Here is a 21,635-nt window from a genome sequence, read left to right as displayed (position 1 = left end):
TTTCAAATGACATTGGTCAAAGTGTATCATGGCGATAAAACAGAATAGATACAAGGTATTTAGTCCTAACCGAGTTTTCATGTAAAGGGTGTTAGTAACTCCGTTACTTTATTCACTTTATTCAATTATATAGGGGTTGTCTACTACTTAGACAACTTCCTTGCAATCAGCATATTTGTCCTCAGTAAAATAACAACACTTTATGCACATCCGGTGCTGGCACCGTTCCAGCGCTTCCTATCCTCCGACTCATGAAAGGTTGTTACATCACACAAGCCCGCGCCCAGCCAGCTACACTCTCCCTACCTTTGGACATATCAAACAGTGAAAAGAAGGGAGCGAGGAGAGTGAAGTTGGTGATGATTGGGAGCGTGACCTAACAAATTCAAATGAGCCTCGGGGGAGTGAGTGCCAACTCCACTGGAACGGCGCTGCTACCGAAGGTGTGTAGAAGTGTTGTCATTTTAATAGAGGACAAATATGCTGATTGAAAAGAGGTTATCTGTGTAGTAGATAGGGATGAGTGAAATCTAACTGTAAAGTTCGAGGTTTGTTTTAAGTTTGGTATTCAGGTACTGTTCGTATGCTAATAAGATTTGATGAAAGGCTGAAGCACACCTAATCAACAAGCTTTATTACATGCGGACATTGCCTGTATGCTGCTGTGAACAATAGTAAAAAAAATGACATGGGAACCAATCAATTTTTGATAACCAGCACAGGTAAAGCACGCCATTTCTGAGATGGCTAATGGATGTCCCATTTCTGTACAAGCTGAAGGTTGATATTTTCAGGTTGGGAGGAGCCAAATGACCATGGGCCTTCGTAGCCTGATAATACCAACCCCCAGCTGTCTGCTTTACCTTGGTAAGTCAACAAAAATAGTAGTCTACACATTTTCTTTATTAAAAAAAAAAATATTTAAATGATTTAAAAAAAACAGCATGTGATCCCTTCTATATTTGATAACCAGCCAAGGTAAAGCAGCTGAGGGTTGCAGCCCACACCTATCTGCTTTACCTGTGCTGATTATCAAAACTAGGCTGGACCGCATGTCTTTTTTTTATTTATTTCATATCCAGATTTATTTCTAGGACAAATACTCCACATTTTGAACCCCCTTAGCCCTTACTACAACTATTTGACTGGCATTTTATAGCACACAAGTTTGGGACTCCATTGACTTATATGGGGTTCAGCGTGTGGGGTCAAGATCGGGTCCAAAACAAAACTTTTTTTTAAAGTCCGAACATAGAAAACCCGAACATCCATGGGTCTGTTCATCACTAGTAGTGGATAACTTCATTAATGGTTCCAATAAAGTCATGAAGATCCTCTCCTTAAATAGGTTTTCTGGTTTCATACAACCCCTGTCCCACAGCTGCAGCATGTATTTTTTAAAAAAGAACAAACTGTACTTTACTCATCCCCCACCTGAATCCAGTGTTATATTTCTACTACTCCTGCTGTCTATTATTGTCTGCAATACTGTTTTCACATTGACATCGCTACTGCCAGCAACTGAGCTCAGTGGCTCTGTCCAAGCTGACGACACAAGCTCATCAACTTTCCATGTGATGTTTGCAGAAATCACATAGTTCACAATTTGATTTGTGTGGACGGCAAAAAGAAATTTTTTCACACTTTGCCAAAGACTGTATCAGCAGGAGAGTGAGCTCATATAATGCTTTGCACCTATCAAATTACATAGTCTAGCGGACTAATCAACATGCACTTTTATGGCGACTATAAAAGATGATGCAGAGAAAGTGGCCATTTTAGACTACATTCCCACAATAACTTTGTGAGCTTTTCATGTTGCAGATTTTCTGCGGTATTCCTGCATCTATCAGGTAAATTTGGTCACTTGCGTTTTTTTTACATGCATTTTTGTGTGCTGTTTAAAAAAACAGTGAATATATACATTCATATGAAAAAGTTTGGGCACCCCTATTAATGTTAACCTTTTCTCTTCATAACAATTTAGGTTTTTGCAACAGCTATTTCAGTTTCATATATCTAATAACTGATGGACTCAGTAATATTTCTGGATTGAAATGAGGTTTATTGTATTAACAGAAAATGTGCAATCCGCATTTAAACAAAATTTGAACGGTGCAAAAGTATGGGCACCTCAACATAAAAGTGACATTAATATTTTGTAGATCCTCCTTTTGCAAAAATGACAGCCTCTAGTCGCTTCCTGTAGCTTCTAATGAGTTCCTGGATCCTGGATGAAGGTATACAGTCAGGGCCAGAAATATTTGGACAGTGACACAAGTTTTGTTATTTTAGCTGTTTACAAAAACATGTTCAGAAATACAATTATATATATAATATGGGCTGAAAGTGCACACTCCCAGCTGCAATATGAGAGTTTTCACATCCAAATCGGAGAAAGGGTTTAGGAATCATAGCTCTGTAATGCATATCCTCCTCTTTTTCAAGGGACCCAAAGTAATTGGACAAGGGACTCTAAGGGCTGCAATTAACTCTGAAGGCGTCTCCCTCGTTAACCTGTAATCAATGAAGTAGTTAAAAGGTCTTGGGTTGATTACAGGTGTGTGGTTTTGCATTTGGAAGCTGTTGCTGTGACCAGACAACATGCGGTCTAAGGAACTCTCAATTGAGGTGAAGCAGAACATCCTAAGGCTGAAAAAAAAGAAAAAATCCATCAGAGAGATAGCAGACATGCTTGGAGTAGCAAAATCAACAGTCGGGTACATTCTGAGAAAAAAGGAATTGACTGGTGAGCTTGGGAACTCAAAAAGGCCTGGGCGTCCACGGATGACAAAAGTGGTGGATGATCGCCGCATACTTTCTTTGGTGAAGAAGAACCCGTTCACAACATCAACTGAAGTCCAGAACACTCTCAGTGAAGTAGGTGTATCTGTCTCTAAGTCAACAGTAAAGAGAAGACTCCATGAAAGTAAATACAAAGGGTTCACATCTAGATGCAAACCATTCATCAATTCCAAAAATAGACAGGCCAGAGTTAAATTTGCTGGAAAACACCTCATGAAGCCAGCTCAGTTCTGGAAAAGTATTCTATGGACAGATGAGACAAAGATCAACCTGTACCAGAATCATGGGAAGAAAAACGTTTGGAGAAGAAAGGGAACGGCACATAATCCAAGGCACACCACATCCTCTGTAAAACATGGTGGAGGCAACGTGATGGCATATGCATGCTTGGCTTTCAATGGCACTGGGTCACTTGTGTTTATTGATGACATAACAGCAGACAAGAGTAGCCGGATGAATTCTGAAGTGTACAGGGATATACTTCAGCCCAGATTCAGCCAAATGCCGCAAAGTTGATCGGACGGCGCTTCATAGTACAGATGGACAATGACCCCAAGCATACAGCCAAAGCTACCCAGGAGTTCATGAGTGCAAAAAAGTGGAACATTCTGCAATGGCCAAGTCAATCACGAGATCTTAACCCAATTGAGCATGCATTTCACTTGCTCAAATCCAGACTTAAGACGGAAAGACCCACAAACAAGCAAGACCTGAAGGCTGCGGCTGTAAAGGCCTGGCAAAGCATTAAGAAGGAGGAAACCCAGCGTTTGGTGATGTCCATGGGTTCCAGACTTAAGGCAGTGATTGCCTCCAAAGGATTCGCAACAAAATATTGAAAATAAAAATATTTTGTTTGGGTTTGGTTTATTTGTCCAATTACTTTTGACCTCCTAAAATGTGGAGTGTTTGTAAAGAAATGTGTACAATTCCTACAATTTCTATCAGATATTTTTGTTCAAACCTTCAAATTAAACGTTACAATCTGCACTTGAATTCTGTTGTAGAGGTTTCATTTCAAATCCAATGTGGTGGCATGCAGAGCCCAACTCGTGAAAATTGTGTCACTGTCCAAATATTTCTGGACCTAACTGTATTTGACCATTCCTGTTTACAAAACAATTCCAGTTCAGTTAAGTTTGATGGTCGCCGAGCATGGACAGCACGCTTCAAATCATCCCAGAGATTTTCAATGATATTCAGGTCTGGGGACTGGGATAGCCATTCCAGAACATTGTAATTGTTCCTCTGCATGAATGCCTGAGTAGATTTGGAGCGGTGTTTTGGATCATTGTCTTGCTGAAATATCCATCCCCTGCGTAACTTCAACTTCGTCACTGATTCTTGCACATTATTGTCAAGAATCTGCTGATACTGAGTTGAATCCATGCAACCCTCAACTTTAACAAGATTCCCGATGCCGGCATTGGCTACACAGCCCCAAAGCATGATGGAACCTCCACCAAATTTTACTGTGGGTAGCAACTGCTTTTCTTGGAATGCCGTATTTTTTTGCCTCCATGCATAACGCCTTTATGTATGACCAAACAACTCAATCTTTGTTTCATCAGTCCACATGACCTTCTTCCAAAATGTAACTGGCTTGTCCAAATGTGCTTTTGCATACCTCAGGCGACTCTGTTTGTGGCGTCCTTGCAGAAATGGCTTCTTTCGCATCACTCTCCCATACAGCTTCTCCTTGTGCAACATGCACTGTATTGTTGACCGATGCACATTGACACCCTCTGCAGCAAGATGATGATGCAGGTCTTTGGAGGTGGTCTGTGGATTGTCCTTGACTGTTCTCACCATTCTTCTTCTCTGACTTTCTGATATTTTTCTTGGCCTGCCACTTCTGGGCTTAACAAGAACTGTTCATAGGAGATTCAAATAGGAGAACAACTTGCAAGTGACCACCTTAAATACCTTTTCTCATGATTGGATACACCTGCCTATGAAGTTCAAAGCTCAATGAGGTTACAAAACCAATTTAGTGCTTTAGTAAGTCAGTAAAAAGTAGTTAGGAGTGTTCAAATCAAGAAATTGATAGGGGTGCCCATACTTCTGCACCGGTCAAATTTTGTTTAATTGCGGATTGCACATTTTCTGTTAGTACAATAAACCTCATTTCAATCCAGAAATATTACTGAGTCCATCAGTTATTAGATATATGAACTGAAATAGCTGTTGCAAAAACCCAAAAGCAGCATTTTTTGTCTCTTGTTGGTATGTCATAAGTTTTACAATTTTACATCTGTAGGGCTATAAGGTTTTATTTTTTGCATGGCAAACTGTAATTTCTATTGGTACCATTTGTGGTACATGTAGATTTTTGATAATTTTTTATCAGACTCTTTGGGAGATAAAATATACAAAAGCATTAATTCTGAATTTATATAATTTCTTTTAAACACCGGTATAATTATTGTCATGGTATCTTTATTGTTTTCTTCAATAAGGTCATGTCAATAGAACATTTATACAGGTTTTTTTATGTTTTGCCTCTGTTGTATGAAACAAATTATTAAAATTATGACGTGTTGCTTACAACACACACAGATATAGTTAGGTCCAGAAATATTTGGATAGTGACCGAATCTTCGTGACTTGGGCTCTGCACGCCACTATTTTTTATTTAAAATGCAGTAACTGAGATGCAATTGAAGTGTAGACTTTAAATGTGTTTTTTTGGGCAAAGTTTTTGGCCTTTCTATTTTTAAAGTGTAATCATCTTTTTAATTTTTATTTCATAAAATTCTGAAATTCTATATAGTTAGAACAGGGAGAAGAGGTCAGAGCTCTGCCTCTTGTTCTTCCATGTCACTAGCTCCTCTCTCTGCCTCTTGCTCCTCCCTGTCTCTAGCTCCTCCCTCCTCCCGTCATCATAGAATCTCATCAGTCACAGCCGCCATCTTCTATCTCAGTAATGGGAAAGTCTTCATTGAATACAGATTTTACCTCAGAATTGAGAATTTTCATAATGGATGATCGATTCTGGAAGAGAAAGTAGCTTACTTTTCTGATAAGATAAATTACAAAGTTGATTATGTGTACTATTAATTTTTTTAAATAAAATTTAAAACAACCCTTATGATTTGGGGCTGATTAATGGTTTGCACCTTGTGATGAACCTTCTTTATTTGCTCTCATGAAGTTTTCTCTTTATGGTAGAAGTGAGACACTGAAACATATACCGTATTTTTGGACTATAAGACGCATGGACCATAAGACGCACCCTGCATTTAGAGAAGGAAAATAGGAAAATAAAATTTTAAGCAAAAAAATGTGGTCATGACACACTCTTATGGGGCGAGGATCTGCTGCTGACACTGTTATGGGTATAATGTCCACAAATTCTCTACTAAGGTACCCCATCCTGGTAATGATCTTCCTGCCTTGTATATGATCCTCATCCTTGTATACATATGTCCCTCATCCTGGTATAGCCTCCATCCTGCTATATACTGCCATCCTGGTATGTGCTCCCATCCTGCTATATACCCCTTCCTGGCATATGGCTGCATCCTGCTATATACCCCCATTCTGATATATGGCCGCATCCTGCTATATACCCCCATCCTGGCATATGGCCGCATCCTGCTATTTACCCCATCCTGGCATATGGCCGCATCCTGCTATATATCCCATCCTGCTATATACCCCCATCCTGCTATAAACCCCCATCCTGCTATATACCCCCATCCTGCTATATATCCCCATTCTGATAAATACCCCCATCCTGCTATATACCCCCATCCTGCTATATACCCCCATTCTGATAAATACCCCCATCCTGCTATATACCCCCATCCTGCTATATACCCCCATCCTGCTATATACCCCCATCCTGCTATATAACCCCATCGTGCTATATACCCCCATCCTGATAAATACCCCCATCCTGCTGTATGGACGCATCCTGTGGCACACAAAAAAATAAACGTTTATACTCACTTTTCCTCGCTCCCTGCAGCATCGCTCCTCCTCCCGTCTGTGCCAGCAGCAGTGCTGCTGAGTGGAGCCAGCCACGATCATTGCAGCATTGCGATGTCCTCCTGTCTGTGACGGCCGTGGCTGTATGTGGACACGTGAGCACAGCGATGACGTCATCGCTGTGCGCACCGCTAGTCTCCACACACAGCCGCGGCTGGCACAGACAGGAGGACACCACGATGCTGCAGGAATCAGTGACTGGTGAGTATACTGATTCACTGCACCCGACGCTGATGATAATGCACGGGAGGCAGTGAATACAGCCGCACCTCTTCAGCGCTGCGAGATGATGAGCGGGATGATGGGCATGCATATTAAATGAGCTCCCAAGCTCAACAATGCACTGTATTTTTTTTGCAGAATGTACTAACTTGATTTGGCCACTCCTAACACTTCTTTCTGATGGATTTATTTTTTTTTTCAGCCTAATGATGTTCTGTTTCTCGTCCATGGAAAACTCCTTTGACCTCATGTTGTGGTTTCATAGTAACAGCTTCCAAATGCAAATGCCACACCTGGAAATAGCTCCAGAACTTTTATCTGCTTAATTGATGATTTATTAACAAGGGAATAACCCATGCAGCCAATTAAAGAGCTTTTGAGATAATTGTCCAATTACTTTTGGTCCCTTGATAAAGAGGCAGCTACATATTAAAGAGCTGTAATTACTAAACCCTTACTCCAATTAGGCTGTGAATACCCTCTAATTAAACCAAAGAGTCTCCAATATATGCCCACATTGAATATATACCTGTATCTTGAGTATGTTCTGGTAAACAGCTAAAATACCAAAACCTGTCACTGTGCAAATATTTGTGTATGTGTGGTGTGTGTGTATGTGTGGTGTGTGTGCGTGTGTGTATATATATATATGCCTGAGCCTGAAAGTCAAGAGCTAGGGGTCGATAAGGTAGTCCCTGTCCCTGCCATGCACACTCATCCAAAATGGGACATTAGTCCCCCCATGATGCTGACATATGACTAGATGGGGCAAGTCACTGAGGTTCCTAGAATAGTACACCCCCATTCCAACTATGCATGGCCCTAATTCCCCTCACCAAGCTATGTGGCCTGTGAGTGATTTAGGTGTAACTGGTTGTGGTATTAGTCAGGATGCTTTATCACAAAATTTCCTTCCAGGTGGTGAGTCTTCAGTTTGTGCTTGGGAGCCTACAGCGACTCACCAGGGGGAGAGTGTGACACCTGAATTCGGAGTATCTATAGAGTTCCACCCACATTTACCTCTACATGTGCTGTTTCTTTGGTTGAACTGCAGGAAACTACAATTCCCAAGGTGCCTTGCAAATCTGGAGGAGGTGGGAACAGGACTGTGGGGTGGAGGGAGGTGCAGCCATCTTGGGGAGCTGAAGCTACCACTCCTTGTGAGAGGAGACTGAGTTCTACATCTCCAGGACATACTACAAATAGGATAAAAATATACACCCGTATGGATGGAAGTCAGCGCTAATACTCCTATAAACCAATAGCTTTGCAGCCAGATTTAAGGCAAAAAACCCCCTCTCTGTGCCTGGATTAATAAATAGTTTATAACATACATATAAGCGTATAACTTATATGTGTAAATAATAGGTGCTAAACTAAAGTAATTATTGGTTGAACATTTTTGTTTTAGTTTTATTATAACTTTAAAATGGGTATTTAGTTTACTGCTTAAAAAATAAGATTACAAGGTTGCAATCCGACAATTAGAATACACATATATTGCACAGTTATAAAGCATACAGATTAAAAAGTGGAGCCCCGGCCGGCGCCTACCATCTTAGGCCCCCTTCACACATTCGTGTCTCCAGTATGTGCTAGGTCCGTGCCCGTATGTACCGGAGACACGGACACACGTACTCAAATGTTATTCAATATATGGAGTTACACGTGCATTTTTCCATAAGGTGCGTGTGTCCGTGTGCGTGATACGTTTGTTTGTCCGTAAAACAGGGATGCATGTCCGTTTTCTGCATGGAACACGCACACACGCACCCAATGAAAGTCTATGGGTCCGTGAGCACACGTACGTGACACGGATGCATCTCCGTATGGTCCGTGTACGTTTTGTGCTTTTTTTGAAGTGATGTCGGTCAATCTTTTTTTTCTGTGTATGTCAGTCAATCTCCCTCAGTCTGTCGGTCGATCTCTCTCAGTCCATTGCCCAGTCTCCCTCCTCTCTCATACTCACCGTTCCCCGATCAGTGCCGCGGCGCTGCACAGCTGTTAAAAAAGCTCCGGCGGCTTTTACTATTTTGAAAAAGCCGGCCACTCATTATTCGTATTCCCTGCTTTCCCCGCCCACCGGCGCCTTTGATTGGTTGCAGTTAGACACGCCCCCAAGCTGAGTGACAGCTGTCTCACTGCAACCAATCACAGCCGCCGGTGGGCGTGTCAATATCGAGCCGTAAAAAAAAATAAATAAATAATTAAAAAAAAAAACGACGTGCGGTTCTCCCCAATTTAGATACCAGCCAGGGTAAAGCCAAACGGCTGAAGGCTGGCATTCTCAGGATAGGGAGCTCCACGTTATGGGGAGCCCCCCAGCCTAACAATATCAGCCATCAGCCACCCGGCATTGCCGCATCCATTAGATGCGACAGTCCCGGGACTGTACCCGGCTCATCCCAATTTGCCCTGGTGTGTTGGCAATCGGGGTAATAAGGAGTTAATGGCAGCAGCCCATAGCTGCCACTAAGTCCAACATTAATCATGACAGTCGTCTCCCCGAGATACCTTCCATGATTAACCTGTAAGTTAAAGAAAATAACCACACACAACGAAAAATCCTTTATTTGAAATAATAAACAAAAAAAACCACCCTCATTCACCACTTTATTAAGCCCCGAAAACCTCTCCAGCTCCGGCGTTATCCACAGAGGTCCCGCAACGCTCTCAGCTCAACTACATGAAGGTGACAGGAGCGGCAGTAGAACACCGTCGCTCCTGTCAGCTCCACGCAGCAACTGAGGTGAGTAGCGTGATCAGCGATGATGTCACTCAGGTTACTCACGGCCACCGCTGGATCCTCCAACTGTGACAGCAAGTTGCCCGAGTGACAGCGATGAAGCCACAGGTGAGTTGCGGTCTCGGGTGGAGGATAAAGCTAGCCGCGGATAACCTGAGTGACAGTAGCGCTAATCGCGCTGCTCACTTCAGTCACTCAGGGGATTAGCGGTCACCAGTGAATCCTTCCCGGGTGACCGCTAATCAGTACGCGACACAGACAGATCCGCGGGATGACAATGAAGTTTGGTAAAGTTCACCCGAGTTCATTCTCATCGCGCGACGCTGTCTGTCTGCTGTCAGCGGGCATATAGCAACGTCATTGTGCATCACACACGGAACATTTCACACAGACAACACACGGTCATTACACTTACGTATCTCACGCACACACGGACATTCCACACGCACACACGGCTAGCATACACAATCACACGGATGTCACACGTACCAGAAAAAACGGACAAAAAAAACAGAACACGGACCCGAAAAACGGCATGTAAGACATGCACGTGTTTTTCACGGACGTGTGAAGGGGCCTTAAATCAATAAATTGAGGAAAATAAAAAATTGTCCTCTATAGCCCAATTAATATAGGAATATCTAGAAATAAAAGTTTAGTCCACAGGATAAATATATATAGGTATTTAAAAAAATTGAATGTACTGTATAAATAAATAAATAAATAAATCGTCCCACTGATATTAAGAGCAGCATAAATTCATATAAATATCTGATGAGTAGTCACATTGAGGGGTAATATACGTTGTTCAGAAAAAAAGTTTTTTTTAGTCTCCTTTTAAATATTTGCGCGCCACACTGGTTATGGTCTCCTCGGTATGTGTAGTTCTCCCCGCAGTCCCAGTGTGTTTGCCTGGGGCAAGTAAGACACTTATACATACTACAAATAGGAACTGCTATTCTACGGGACTCTCACTCAGACGAAGGATTTTGCCTTACATTCCCACCCATTCCAAACAGTTGGATCCAAAAGCTCCAGTGTGGAATAGTCTGAGAACAGACCAGCTCCTGTCAAAAGTGAGTAGGAAATTGCTGGGACTTCTAGTTCTACAGTCTGAGAAGGGTGCTAAAGCAAATTACAAGGACATTGCTGGGACTTGTAGTTGTACTACTGGAGAAGTGTACCGGAGCTATTCATAAGGGAGTGTACCTGGGACTTGTAGTTTTACAGTCTGAGAAATGTGCTGAAGCTAATTACAAAGCTGTGCTAAAGGGGACTTTTGATTACACTAATTGGGAGTTTGTGTAGGACCAGTTCTGGGAGAATATTGCCTTCATTATCTTAAGTGCACCAACATACAGCAAGTGCGCCAACATCCGCGGCAACTGGGGCCCCAATTTGGGACTGTGTCATTTGCGAGGCTGCATCTGTTAGTCGGTAAATTGTAATTAGTCAACAGAGTGTGTGGTGTAGGTTAAAGAGGAAGCATTACCCCTAACCTTCAGGTCTATTGCAAAGAGCCCCTCCTGCATTTTTGTAAAATTGTGGAATACTGCATAACATTACCTGTTGTTCACTGTTACTTGCTATTTCCCCTGCAGTTTCCGGTTTTCATTCTCCTGCAAATAAATCTGTTAAGATTTCTAACCTCAGTTATTGTGAGTGTGTACAGAGCGTGGACAGGGGTTTCCCAAGTCGACCCTAAGCAGAAGACAAAGACCCTTCTGCATTCCCCTAGAGCTCCTGGCAAGATTCAGGTGGAGGCACTGCATCATATCAAGGTGAGAACTACCGGACACCCTGCCCCAGCTGTGGATTAAAGGAGTGTAACATTAAAAAAAGCCCTCCTACTCTGCACTCATTACCTTTATTCATTGCACCTTTTTGAACTCGTTACCAGTATAAAAGGCACCTGTCTACACACTCAATCAATTATACTCCAACCTCTCAACCATGGCAAAAACCAAAATTGTAGACCTTAATGCCAGGATAATTACCTGCGCACTAACCACTATCAAAATATAAACATGAAAAATGGTAAAGCATTACTGCTATAGGGATAGCTTTAGGGATTACTGCTATAGGGATTGGCATTAAGGTTAGGTTCCCGAAAAATTAGAGATTACCTTGTCATTGGTTTTTGGTCTCATTTGTTTTGATCAATACATTTGCTAAACATCTCTATTACTTTCAAATATTCATAGCAGTTTTGCAATACCATTTTTCATGTATTTCATTTTTTCCAGATAGCTAAATGTATTTTTCATTGTTCATAGTATCCCTATAGCAGTAATGCTTTACCATTTTTCATGTTTATATTTATGTGGTCAGATGAGACCAAAATAGAACTTTTATAATTGACTCCACTTGCCGTTTTTGGAGGAAGAAGAAGTATGAGTACAACCCAAAAAACACTGTCCCAACCATGAAACATGGGGTGGAAACATCATACTTTTGGGGTGCTTTTCTGCAAAGGGGACAGGGCGACTGCACCGTATTGAAGGGAGGATGGATGGGGTCATGTATTGCGAGATTTTGGCCAACAACCTCCTTCCCTCAGTAAGAGCATTGAAGATGGGTCGTGGCTGGGTCTTCCAGCATGACAATGACCCAGAACTCACAGCCAAGGCAACTAAGCAGTGGCTCCATAAGAAGCATTTCAAGATCCTGTAGTGACCTAGCCAGTCTCCAGACCTGAACCCAATAGAAAATCTTTACAGGTAGCTGAAACTCAATGTTGCCCAGCGACAGTCCTGAGACCTGAAAATGCTGTAGACGATCTGTATGTAGCAGTGGGCCAAAACTTCTGCTGCAGTGTGTGCAAATTTGGTCAAGAATAACAGGAAATATCTGATCTCTGTAATTGCAAAGAAATGATTCTGTATCAAATATTAATGAGAACCAATCATCAAGATTTTCATATATAAAGTAAAGCCAGTTCTATACTGGCACTAGGATGCTGAATGTAAGCATACCTTTTGTTCTAAATGGATGTCTTATTTTAGAAATATGGATTTTTTATTTTAGAAATACTATATTTGCAAGTAAAGTTATACCAGTGCTCTGTTATTCGATTGACAGACTCTCCCGTGCCTCCCCCATACTTTGGAACGCTCTACCCCAGCATATCAGACTCTCACCTACCGTGGAGACCTTAAAATGGAACCTGAAGACCCGATAAGCCTACAACCTGCAATAACTCTCAGACCAGTAGACCACTGCGCAACCAGCTCTGTCCTCAACTATTGTACCCTCACCCATCCCCTGTAGACTGTGAGCCCTCACGGACAGGGTTCTCTCTCCTCCTGTACCAGTCTGGTTTTTGTAATATTCATGATTGTTGTACTTGTTTTTATGTATACCTTTTTTCACTTGTAAAGCACCATGGAATAAATGGCGCTAGAATAATAAATAATAATAATAATAGTTTGTGGGTCTGGTTTCGTTATCTATTCCGGCCCCTGTCTTCCTTTCTTTGGTTTTGGTAGATGCTAGACTTTATGGGCTCTTTCCAGGTATGAGTCATTTCTGTCAAGTGATAGGGGCGTGTTCGAAATGCAGCCCATACAGTCTAGCATCTACCAAAGCCAGGCAGGCAGTCAAGGTCCGGAATAGATAGCAAAACCCAACCCACGTATTCCCATCCCTGTTGCACCTGTCAATCGAATAACAGTGCATTGCTGGAACTCTACTTGCACATATTTCTGAAATAAAACATCTAATTGCAGAACAAATGTATGCTTACATTCAGCATCCTAGTGCCAGAATAGCACTGGCTTTACTTTATATATGAAAATCCTGCTGGTTGGTTCTCTTTAATTTCTGTTTTTCTATTGTATCAAATACTTATTTCATGCAATAAAATGCAGATTAATTATTTAAAAATCATACAATGTGATTTTCTGGATTTTTTGGGGAGATTCTGTCTGGCACAGTTGAAGTGCACCTACAGAATTACAGACCTCCTCATTCTTTGTAGATGGGAAAACTTGTAAAATCGGCAGTGTATCAAATACTTATTTTCCCCAATGTATGTCTGATTTCTGTTTGCGATTTTGAAGAATTCTATGCATTACTTACCACTACTTCACCATGAACACTTAAATTTGGATATAAGTAGTTGATGAATTATATTCTTTCAGCTTAGATTCATTCATTATGATTTTCTGCTTGCATTAATGCAATCTCTGCTCCAAAAATAGTTGATTGTTTTTGATATTACGGTAATCTGCAACAGCTAATTGCAGTAAATTAACTTTAGCTAAATATATGTCACTGTAAATACTTGGGTATTCTTCTCACATTTATATGGAGCTTCAAGACTGAATTAAATTAATCTATAAGAAGTTGTTCCAGATCTTTTTTTAATAATGTTTTATTTATAAGCTATAGATCTGCTAAAGGCACAAGGAGACAAAATAATGTAGAATTCATGATCCAGCATCCTAAACCTGCTAGACAGTAAGAACAGGTACACGGAAGAATGTGAGAACAATGAAAAAAAAATATTTTAAAGGGAACCGATCACATTGTTTTGCCCCACAATCTACTTCCAATGCTGTAGAGGTCATATAATATGCATCACTAACTTGTGTCTAAAGCTAAACATCACAGTATAAAATTTAAAAAGACATTTTATTCAACTTTAGTTTTCTTTTAAATAAATTTCTGGATTCCAGTCATGTTGGTTGTGTTGGATATCTCTTTGGCCATTCTCCCCTGGCCAGTTTCAGGGGAAAACTATTCTTCTTGCGGAGACTGACAAACAAATCTGGCTGTCAGTGGTGAGGAGTCTTATAGCTTCAATGTTCCTCTGGGAAATATTCAAATTGTCTCTTCAGGGAGGAAGGAGACAAACTCTGGTGCCACCTATTGGAAGTAGCAATCCTAAAAGTCAAAAGTGACTCTCCAACGAGCCTTTTCATATGACCAAGGATTTATGCCAGATCAGAATCTCAGTTTGCAGACACAGTGTTTCGGGATGATTGCCCCTCATCAGTGCAAAGTATGAGACTGATCTGTCTGAATGAGAAGCTCTACTGGGGTCTCTGGGGAAAACTATTCTCTTTGCAGAGACTGACAAACCAATCTGGCTGTCAGTGGTGAGGAGTCTTATAGCTGCAATGCTCCTCTGGGAAATATTCAAATTGTCTCTTCAGGGAGGAAGGAGGCAAACTCTAGCGCCACCTATTGGAAGTAGGAATCCTAAAAGTCAAAAGTGACTCTCCAACGAGCCTTTTCATATGTCCAAGGATTTATGCCAGATCAGAATCTCAATTTGCAGACACAGTGTTTTGGGATGATTGTCCCTCGTCAGTGCAACGTATGAGACTGATACACTTCCAATAGGTGGCCCTAGAGTTTGTCTCCTTCCCTCCTAGCCAGTTGTAATACCCACCACAGTTTGAATCACAGGCTGAACTGCCCTTACGTCACAGCCCTATCTGAGAAAACCCACACCTGCAAGCTCACAGCCAGCTCCATGGGCATGCACATTGAGACTGAGTATAGGTCCTTCGCTTTATTTTTGATCTACTTTAGAAGTCACTGCTACTCAGTCTTAGTGCATGCCATGAGAATGCAGAGCAATGTGAACAGTATTTGCTTCCAGCATGTACAAAGCCTATAATCCAAAGCATGCGTAAATCAACAATGTAGCTGGGGTGCATACCCAACCTTAATGCCCAATTCACTGTCAGTGCCTAAGTGTAGGATTTCCTCAGACTGGGCTGGGAAGTCAGGAGAGGTCAGTTTATGGTTCAAATTTCAGTAGGTGTGAGTACTGACAGTGGGAGTGTGACTGAAGAGATACTGTATCAAGCATCACCCAGTTGACTAGAAGCAAGGAATTTAAACAGTAGATGTCTAAAGCTTAAATATGTTTTTTACTTATATACTAGAGCGTTCAGCATTGGGGCAGTTTAGTATGGGAAGAAGACATGATAGATTCCCTTTAAAGGTAAACTGTTGTTAAAGGCAACCTGTCACATTAGAAAATGATATTATCCACTCCCCCCACACTGACTGAGAGCTAATGCTAAGCGGCTGTCGGTCAGTGCGGGGGGCATTAAGTGAATCCACGCCACCTCCATGACTGAAACCGGAACGCTGCCGGGAGGATTACAATTAATTTCCTCCCATCAGTGTGGTTTAATGTATAGGCACTGAACAGGTTCAGAATGCCATTAACCTGGAGATTAAAGCCCATATCTGCAGGTTAATAGCATTTTTCCACATGACAAGTTCCCTTTAAATTCATACCCATACCTTGGCATCTTCTCCCCATCCAACTTCAGTTGATTGACAGGTCTCTGCCATTTTGAAATAGGAAGAGACCTGTTGTGCTACCCCCGGTAGACATCTCATGTCACGGTCACGGTGTGTTATGAATCGGCGCCACCGTAGCCTCAAGCAGACGGCTGTGGTTACAGTCACACCCAGGCACCGGCCGCCTCAGGTCGTCCAGCTGGCTGCTTCCTCCTTCACATCTAAGTGTGAAGAAGCGGCTAGTGCACATGCGCACCGATTTACCCCAGCCAGTGCCTAAGGGGTACTTTACGTGCTGCGACGATGCTGCCGATATATTGTCGGGGTCCCGTCGTTAGTGACGCACATCCGGCGCCGGTAGCGACATCGCAGCGCGTAAAGCAAATGAGCGACGATCAACGAGCGCAAAAACGTGCAAAATCATTGCTCGTTGACACGTCGTTCATTTCCATAATATCGGTGCTGCTGCTGGTACGATGTTGTTCGTCATTTCTGCGGCAGCACAAATCGCTATGTGTGACACCGCAGGAATGACGAACATCTCCTTACCTACGTCCACCAAAAAAGGAGGAAGGAAGGAGGTGGGCGGGATGTTCCGGTCGCTCATCTCTGCCCCTCCTTTTCTATTGGGCGGCGGTTCAGTGACGCTACTGTGACGTCACTGTGACACTGAACGAACCGCCCCCTTAGAAAGGAGGCAGTTCGCTGGTCAAAGCGACGTCACACAGCAGGTATGTGCATGTGACGCTGCCGTAGCGATAATGTTCGCTACGGCAGCGATCACCACATATTGGCCGTGCGACGGGGGCGGGTGTAATTGTGCTCGACATCGCTAGCAATAGTAGCTAGCAATGACGCAGCGTGTAAAGTACCCCTAAGTCCTGTGTTTCGCCCAGTGGGCATGATCAGCCTGATTGTGCCATTTCTGAGGCTTAAGCCTGCTTTATACCTTGCAATTAAGCATACGATATCGTATGCGATCATACCCGCCCCCATCGTATGTGCTGCACGTTCAATTTGTTGAACGTGTCGCACAAACGAATAACCCCCCATCACACGTACTTACCCGTCCATACGACCTCGATGTGGGCGGCGAACATCTTCTTCCTGGAGTGGGAGGGACGTTCAGCGTCACATCGATGTCACGCGGCAGCCGGCCAATAGAAGCGGAGGGGCGGAGATGAGCGGGATGTAAACATCCCGCCCACCTCCTTCCTTCCTCATTGCTGGCGGGAGCCGCAGGACGTAGGTAAGATCTGTTCATCATTCCCGGGGTGCACACACTGCGATGTGTGCTACCCCGGGTATGATGAACAACCTGACATTCAATTTTTAGGAAATGAATGACATGTATGCGATGAACGTTTTACCGTTCAATCGCAATCGCACGTAGCTGTTACATGCTACAATGTAACTTACGATGCCGGATGTGCGGCACTTACGACGTGACCCCGCCGACACATCGTAAGATATATTGTAGCGTGTAAAGCACCCTTAAAGCAGGCTTTACACGCTACAACAAATCGAACGATGTGTCGGCGGGGTCACGTCGTAAGTGACGCACTTCTGGCATCGTTAGTGTTGTTGTAGCGTGTGACAGCTACGTGCGAATGCGATTGAACGTAAAACCGTTCATCTCATACACGTCGTTCATTTCCTTAAAATTGCACGTTGGGTTGTTCAATGTTCCCAAGGTACCACACATCGCAGTGTGTGACACCCCGGGAACGATGAACAGATCTTACCTGCGCCACGTGGCTCCCGCCGGTAATGCGGAAGGAAGGAGGTGGGCGGGATATTTACGTCCGGCTCATCTCCGCCCCTCCGCTTCTATTGGCCGGCTGCCGCGTGACGTCGCTGTGACGCCGAACGTCCCTCCCACTCCAGGAAGTGGATGTTCGCCGCCCACATCGAGGTCGTATGGAAGGGTAAGTACGTGTGACGGGAAAAAATCATTTGTGCGACACGAACAACAAATTGAACGTGCCGCACATACGATGGGGGCGGGTACGATCGCATACAATATCGTATGTGATATCGTAAGGTGTAAAGCAGGCTTTAGTCATCAGTTCAGGCTACTGAGCATAATCGCACACTTAGTGCGAAGAGCCTCTTTGCACAGGTACTTGGACTGCATTCTGTCTCAAAGTCCTGTGTTGTGCCTACTGAGCATGCTCAGCCTGATAGTCTCATTTCTGAGAAAAAGTCTGTTGTTCAGGCTACTGAGCATGCTCAGGCACTTAGAGTATTAGAGGTTAGGTCCGGTAAGAACCTCACTGGGCATGTCTGTGAGGTGGCAGGCCCTGATACGCTGGCACGCATCAGGTGTCCTGATGATGTGGCCACTCCGGACTGGCTCGCGGAGGCCCGCCCCTATGACACAGCACCTTACCATTGGTTGTCAGACGATGACTGGTGAGGTGTTTGGGGTGTGGCTTCCCTTAGGTCATCAGTGACGTGGCAGTTCCGGATAGGCCACTGGTGATGTCACTGATGACGTGGCACTCCACTATTAGCTCCTGAAGGTGCTATTGTGGTCCACCCTGGGTTTGGGGCAGACCCTAGGTAATAAAAGGGGATGGAGACAACATGGAGGGGCGAAGTCTTCACATATGCTCAGACACAGCACACCTCCATGTGTTGAGCCCATTGCGTATTTAGGACAGAGGTAGGCAGGGCTAGGGCGTCGGACGCCACAATACACTGGTAACGTGGCACAGTTAGGGCCAGCTCCTGTCCTACCAGTCTTGCTAGTGCAGCCCAGTGGTGTTTAAAGGGTTGCGGTTGCTGCGCCATATGTCCTCGTTGTGCCATCTATGCGCATGGACAGCATATCCCAGGCCCCCTGTGACGTGAACAGGGAATTCCTGGGCTGTGTTAGTGGGCCCTGTGATGCTAACAGGGTTCACAGTCTCCTGATCCAAGTGCTATTAAACTTTCATCAGGCCCCTATTATTTCAGAGCCACCCAGCCCTGTATTCTCCGCTTAACCTTCGGGTTACCAGCAGCTCCTTTGTCATCTCGAGCACGGTTGGCCCCGACTGGTGATTGGGATATATACCACCTTATCCTAATCAGCCAGTCTCCCCATAAGACGGTGGTGGCTCGGAGTGGCGATGTGGCCGTACCGGGCACGAGCAACAGGCTTTTATAATGGGGAGTAAAAATATTTAAAAAGGGGAGAAAGAAAATAAATAGTTTGTGATGTCAGTTGGGATGTTTGGCTTTGGTATGGCCGGGCACTACTGGAGGTCCCCAGAAGTTAGATGGTGATGCGCAGTGCCAGAGGGTTGACCTCTTGCCCCCCCAACTAGGGCTGGGTCCTTGGGATGTGTTGAGGTAGGGATGGCACAGCAGGGAATAACTCAGCCAGAGACAGGACAGGTAGCTTTTACCTTTTTTCTGGAGCTCTGCAGAGTGTTAACACAGCATCCAATGATGGGGGTACTTCCTGCCTTGATGAGAGTTGGTTCCTCTGCTGTATTGGGATAGTGTACTCTTCCTCTGCTACTATTTCCCTACCTGGGAATAGGTATCTTGGTATCCTGAGATTCCTAAGAGAAGAAAAATCTGTATTTGTGATCCCTTCTGGTGAGCAGGTGACTGGAATCATGAAGGAAAACTCTATTTCTTCTAGAAGTTTCAAGGCTCACACATGCCACTGTTCACCCAGGAATTTCACTGTCCCTTGTAAAAAGGCTGCAGTCTCTCAGGTTGCTACTAACCTTGGAAGTCTGGGTGGCTTAGGGACTGATACCCTGACCAATGTAGCTGGCCCCACCACAGGTTTAAGCAGTTACCTTAGGACAGGACCGTCTCCAGGTTTCACTCCTCACTTCACCTTAGGCCTGCGACACACATTCGTGCCTCCGGTACGTGTGTGCCTTTTTTTTTCACGTACCGGAGACACGGGCCCACGTGGTCCTATTTATTGTTTTGAACACACGTTAAGTATTCAGGAACTGAACGTTTGTCTGTTCCGTACTTACGTGTGTCCGTTTTTTAAAACCGCTGACATGTCCGTGTTGCTCCGGCAGCACGGGTGTCAGACGGCCCGCACCCGTACCACATGGATGTAGTGTGGATGCGGGCCCACGTGACACGACAAGTGTCAGTGTTAAAAAAATAAAAACACATACTCACTTCCACCATACCTGCAGTCTCTACCGTGGCTGTCCCCTGCATCCGTCCCCCAGTGAATTTGAACAACTCTTCTCCTTCACTGGGGGCGTGAAGCAGCATCAGCGGGGCGTGGCTTTGGCCGGACGCTGTCATTCAGCACCACAGACAGCGCCGGATGATGCAGGTAGGCGGGACTTTCCGTTCTCCGTGTGTTATTACGTATACAACCCTATGGGAGAATGTGAAACATCAAACTGCACTTGCATGTATTGTGAGTACAGTGCGATATACGCAGAGACAGGACACGGAGGAGAGGGAGAAAGTGCTCCCTCCATCTTCTCCACACCTGTGAAGTGATCGCAAGATTGCATCACAGTCATATGATCCTCGGATGATGCTAATAGAAGGGGGTCATTAACATATCGCTTCCGATGCTCTCGCAACGGAAGCTATACGCTAGTGGAACCGAACCCTCACACTGACTCTCTCTGACTGGACTTTTATCTCAGAACTCCTCCCCTATCTCTTTCTATGGCTCAATCTGAAGTGTTTTTTTTTACCTGAAAAGAATAGCTCTAGTAAAGGAGTGTTTGCAAATGTGTGCTTTGTGGTGAGCAGCAGAGAAAGCCATATCTCATCAACACTAACAATACATATTATATAGATGGAAATACACATGCAGTTATCTGTGGCGACTAGGCACAGGGCGCCACACTGTCAATCAACAGGAGCAACTATACAGTAAACCCCAGCACTCAAATGATGGACAATTGAAATTAAATTTTGCAATTTAAAAAAAATCTTATTTGTTTCGATATTTAGCAAAAAGTGCACCGAAGTGAAAAGCAAAACACCCAACGTTTAGGCTACTGGAGCCTTTTTCAAGGTTTTGCTTGGAAAATGAATGGACGGACTAGCATCAAGAGTAAAGGGGGCTTTACACGGTAGCGATATCGCTAGCAATTTCTAGCGATAGCGACCGTGTAAGTACCCGCCCCCGTCGCGCATGCGATTGTTTGTGATCGCTGCCGTAGCGAACATTATCGTTACGCAGCGTCACACATACTTACCTGGTCGTCGTCGTCGCTGTGACTGCCGAACAATCCCTCCTTCAAGGGGGAGGGACGTTCGGCATCACAGCGACGTCACCGCAACGTCACTAAGCGGCCGGCCAATCAAAGCAGAGGGGCGGAGATGAGCAGGACGTAACATCCCGCCCACCTCCTTCCTTCCTCATTGGGGCCGGCGGCAGGTAAGGAGATGTTCCTCGCTCATGCGGTGTCACACATAGCGATGTGTGCTGCCGCATGAGCAATGAACCACAACGCTAAACAACCCTTACCGATTTTTTACTTTGGGACGACCTCTCCATGGTGAGCGATTTTCACCATTTTTGAGGTCGCTTAAGGTCGCTGGTAAGTATTACACGCTGCGATATCGTTAATGACGCCGGATGTGCGTCACTAACAACTTGACCCCGACG

This window comes from Anomaloglossus baeobatrachus, chromosome 1 (genome assembly GCF_048569485.1).
Source record: "Anomaloglossus baeobatrachus isolate aAnoBae1 chromosome 1, aAnoBae1.hap1, whole genome shotgun sequence".
Lineage (NCBI taxonomy): Eukaryota > Metazoa > Chordata > Amphibia > Anura > Aromobatidae > Anomaloglossus > Anomaloglossus baeobatrachus.
The sequence above is the reverse complement of the archived record's forward strand: the minus strand, read 5'-3'. Positions refer to the sequence as shown.